The following is a 5404-nucleotide window of genomic DNA, read 5'->3' on the forward strand; positions in this document are numbered from 1 at the left end:
TTTACTCTCCTATCCTCCTTTTTTTGTTCGCTGTCAGAATGTTTATGTTCTGTTCTGTGCGTTTGTTCTAGAAGTGCTGAGTTGTTCCTGTGCTGCATCACCTCTGAGTAGTGGCGAGGATGTCACCAAGGGAAAACTGTGTTCTCTGCCTCCATCTGCTGGTAAGGGGACATAACCCACTTGTCTCGACTGGACTGGAAAGAAATTAACAGGTACAAATTTCTCCTTAATTTATGTCAAAGGGCAGTTTTTTTTTTTTAATAATTAAAAATGTCTGAATTTCAAACAAGCAAAGAGAACAGATATGGAGTAAGTACTCTGAAATTCCTCTTAAATATTATTAGGAAAGTCCACCCTGAAACACTTCAAAATGCAAATTTGGAATACAACAGTTTTACATCTGTCAATTTACAAAGAAATAAACACTGTTTATATCAGGAAAATGTTATTTAAAAAGTTTTATTTCTTTGAATACTTTTTGTTATGTTAAACATTTGTCATGTTGGGGATCAGATTGCATAAGAGGCGGGGGCATGTTCAGGTCTATTCAAAGTTTTTTGCTTCTTCAGTTAAAATCCTGAGATAAATTAGATCTACCAGGACTGTTGCTGTGGCACAGGATATCTGTGTAGGCTTCTCGGTCCATCGGGGCTGGTTGGGCCTACGCATGGTGCAGAGGTGCGTGTAAGCTCAGGGAGGGAGGGAAGACAGCTGCCACTAAGGTGATGGTTCCTGCTGGCCAATAAGAAGGACTGAGGGTGTGTATTTTGGGGGAAGGCATCCCTTAGTCCCACGAGCCACCTAGATATTCCATTTTTGAGGAGGGGAGAGTGGCCGGGAAAAGACACAATTTGGGCCCTACTGAGATGAAAAGTTTCCACTATATCATATTCAGTATTTTATTTCTTTTGCCATATTTATGCAGCTTTACTTGTAAGGAAAAATGATCACAAAAGACAACTAAAGTGTAAAAATACTGCATGAATAGAAATCTTTTGCATACAGATACCCTACAGATAGTAGAGTGAAGTTCCTGATGTACCCCAGATGCCCCTACCAGCCAATTCCAGACTTTATGCTTTCCACCTGGCTGCACGGTGCTTAGAATAGGCTTCCTGAACTGATGCATCATGCTCCCTCTCCTGCCATGTTTAAATCCCATCTAAAGAGCCACCTTTTTGAAACTGCTTTTAAATCTTATGCCTGATTGTCTGTTTTTAGTCTTGTTAACTAACTTTCTTTTCTTTTTAACTATTGTCTTGCTTTATGAAATACCCCAAGTCTCTTAGATTTTAAGCGCTATTGAGCAGGGACTGTCCTTTTGTGTTTTTGTGCAGCGCTGCATATGTTGTGTAGCTCTATAGAAATATTAAGTAGTAGTAGTAATTTATGTGCTGCTGATAGGCTTCAATGGCACTTAGGTGTACTTTTACTGAATTGGCTTTTAGACCTGAATTACTTAAATATAGAAAATAGTTTAATAGCATTAGTATCTGCCTGTGAAGGCATCTTTTCTTTGAATTTTACACCAGTTGGTGAATCTCTTCCATTTATAAGTAAGATTTTTGAGTTGCATGTTTTCTTGCTGCTAGGAGAAAGTTGTTTGTTTATTTTTTCTTTTGTTTGTTTTTTTAATATCTTCTGTTAATATCTTGTGTAGGTTTTGGATTAGCTGGTTTTCAACATCAAGACTGTCGGTGCTAGTGTCTGCAGATTTGAATTTAGGATTGATCCCTCGTATTGTGTCAAGTATTGGCAATAATGGTAGTTTGGTGGAAATATTGCCAGTCTATTGAGCCATGGAAACCACTTCTGACGTGGCCAGTACAGTGCTATCAGTATCATCGTTACTGAGTTTTTTGGTTTTTGTTTTTTTTTTCACTTACTGAATTGTTTTTGCTTTCAGTGGAATTGGAGGGAAAACATAATTAGGTGCTTGTCCCATTGAATAGAGAATGCATCCCTCGCTATCGTTTCATTGGATGGTCTTTTTGAATAATAACGTGGAAGTTTGTGATTGTATGGAGATACAAAGAGACCTATTTCTGGTATTCCCCGTTGTTGGAAAAGCTTTTCCAGTGTATCTTTGTGAAAGGACCATTCGTACAGCTGAAGCTGGTGGCTTAATCTGTCTGCAAGCATATTGACCTTCCCCAGGTAGATATATTGCTGAAATATGTATCTCTCTCGTGATTGCTAGTGCTTCCCTGCAAAGTTGTGAGGAACCTGTTCATTTTTATTTATTTATACAGAATGTTGCTACTTGATTGTCTGTCTGACCTGAAGTGTTTTGTTCTTCAGCTATGGCTCGGTCATAAGCCATTGAGAAGAGCTCTTAATTCTAACAGGGTGATGTGGAGTCTCAACTCTTGTTGTGTGTGTGTAAACTGAATCCATGTGTGGCCCCCATCTTTAACGTGAGGCATCTGTCATTAATATTTTATGGCAATATGTTGGGGATTCTGTGAGAGAGAGAGAGGTTGTACATGTTCATTCCAATAATTTTTCTGATGCCGGTTATCCTGTTTCATATTTAGATGGGCCAGAGGATGCCATATGTCCCAATAACTTCATGGTTATCCGTATTTATTTATTTATTTATTTTAATACAGAGACTTTGCCATCAGTTGTGTTTTGTTTGCTGTCTGGATTGGTAGACAGGCAGTTCTTTCAATCATATTAAGATGAGCGCTTATGAATGCCAAGCTTGACTTTTTAAAAATTTACTACAAATCCCAGATACCTCATAGTTTGGCTTGCCACGTATGCATCTGTTACAGAGTTCTCATAGGATGTGCTTGGTATGGAAAGGCTAGCAAGTTTTGTCTCCTAAAATCTGCAGCTACTGCCGTTAGGCATTTTGTGAATACCCTTTGGTGCTGTTGTCAGTCCAGAGGATAGCACTTTGTTATTGGTGATGGTGAATCTTAGGCAGGGCCAGTGCTAGCTTTTTTGCTGTCCTGTGCAAACAATTACTGTCCCCTTTTTGCGGTATTGGTAGGATTGTACCCTAGGAGTTAATTTTGAGCTTTTTCTTCTTTAGGTAAGTGTTCAAATCTCTGTGTGCGTGGTGGCCATATGGAGGTATATTTTATATTATGTCATATAACACTCTACACGCAAGCTGGTAAAGCAAAACTTAGTTTACTAAATGTTGTAAATATATAGAATGAAATCAGAAAAGAGAAACTATCACAAAAGATATCATTTTAAACACACATCACAGCAAGCATTACGTAGATTAATCAAGATTGCAATCATAAGAATAAAGACAAGGTATTATACAAAGGGTACTCTCCTCATAGGTCGTCCCTGCTATGGAATTATGTATTCTTGAAAACGGAGGACTGTATGGCGTTGGGAACGCTACTTAAAGAAACTATTCGCTGGTTCGTGGCTCATTCACTGCTCACTGTTGTGCACACAGCTTTATATATCTTATTTTCTCTGCAAGTTAGATGTTTCAATTTGCACTTCATCCAGGAAGGTAGTTCAGTTCTAGCCTTTGATCTCCCCATTTGTTAAGAGACACCAAAATGTCTTAACTCTTTATCAGCTCATTGGTATCAGTACTAGCCTTTGGTATTTTATTTTCCCAGGTGTTAAAAGATACCAGATGTCTTAGTCTTTGATCTTGTCAGTTGTTAAGAGACACCAGATGTCTTTGGGGTTGTCTTAACACTTTATCAGCTGGTGCCGAAGAGTCTCAGAAACAAGGTGAGAGTGTTGTGCCTTTATCCAATCCCTGTACTCAGCTTATATGCAATAATCATCAATCCTCAGAGCCTGTTCTGATCCATCACAAAGTCTTCTGGGGATCTAGCTAAGCTGCCTAAAATTATCTTCTTACACTCTTGAGATCTAAAGCAGATCTGTCTTCTTTTTTTGAAATCAAGAATCCTTTTCCTGTCTGGTTTTCAGGAACTGGCTGAATTGCCTTTGCTTCTAGAAGAAGCTGCAGCTCTTGACTGAGGCTTTGTAATTGTTTCTCTGTACGCTTTTGGAAACATGGGGGATGTGGTGGAGGGATTGTTGAAAATGACATCACCCAGCTGTGGGGCTATTTGGGCTTCTCATCCATGGAGAAATAATGGTACTGTATTTGGTTCTTGTGAATAGTTCTTTAACCATAGTGTTGTACAATTATTTGACTAGCCTTCAGGTAGGAAAAAGCGCAGGATTTCCTTTATTGCTTGATGCATTTTGTTTGACAGGGAATTTTGATGGGGCAGAATGTACATCCTGTGTTGAATAGCATCCTTAGCCATAAAAAGTGTTGCAACTGATGATGTCCATGCAGACTTCTGTTTAACAGTTTATCCAGAAGGTGGCACTCTGAGCAGCAGAGTGTGTTCATTTTTACTTGGTTCCACCTCGTCTTTTTTTTAACTCTCCAGATTGTTGTGAGTTTTAATTGCTTTAACTACATTCTGTTAGCAGTTAGTGACTGCTAGTTGGGAAATAAAAGGACAAAAGAATACATAAAAAGGCCCCACGATTTCGTGGAAGTAGATCTTTTTGTCCTTCAGAAGCGTATTGATTTAAGATATCAGGAACCAAGGTTTGAATAAACTGGTGAACTCCAGGGCCTTGGATAAACAATCATTAGATTGTTCTGGGCTAAAAATCTAGCCTAAAGTTATACACGATTTCTCCTGTGGAAGGAAAAAAATTAGCCTGAAAAGGGTAAGAAGCAAAACCTCTTTCCGTGAGAAAAAGTTACTAGCCACACAGCATGCTTAGAAAACGGCTGCAAGCCCTCGCCCCAGCATGTGGCTAGTCGTACCAGACTGGGACTGCACCCCTAAGGACTGCTCTGCAAAGTGTTTTGTCATCCCTACCCAGACCCAGCGCTGTGAGGCAGGCAGGCAGCAGTGCGGGAAGGGCTGTTCTTAGTCGCCCAAAAAAAAAAAAAGAAGAGGAGAGTTGTAGGCCCGTGCCGGAGCGAAGAGGAATCTTCTCTAGAAGCACAGGTTACTGGAGGAAGTGGGGCCTGACCCGCTGCTGTGCCAGAAGGGAAGACTGGGTAAAGAGCGGGCAGGGTCCCTGAGGATCTGTGATCCGCCGGGCACTGGGTGGGGAGGGATGCTAGATGGGGGAGTGAGTGGACAGACGACAGAGGAGGAAGAGAGGAACGTGGTGTAGAAAAAGAGGGAGTGACAGGGCAAAGAAGAAGAGGCTGGGCCGGTGCAGGAGAGGAGTGAGACGAGAAAGGAACAGGGGAGTGAGACAGATGGACAGGGCTTTATAGAGGGGGCAGAAGGGGATGGAGTGATGGAGGGTGCAGAGCAGAGAGGGGGGCACTGGACAAGATGAGGGGGGAGGAGAGGGGTGAGACGAGACAGGAACATGGTGGTGAGACAGAGGGACAGGGCTTTATGGAACAGGAGGAGGAGAGGGGGCA

This window comes from Rhinatrema bivittatum, chromosome 14 (genome assembly GCF_901001135.1).
Source record: "Rhinatrema bivittatum chromosome 14, aRhiBiv1.1, whole genome shotgun sequence".
Lineage (NCBI taxonomy): Eukaryota > Metazoa > Chordata > Amphibia > Gymnophiona > Rhinatrematidae > Rhinatrema > Rhinatrema bivittatum.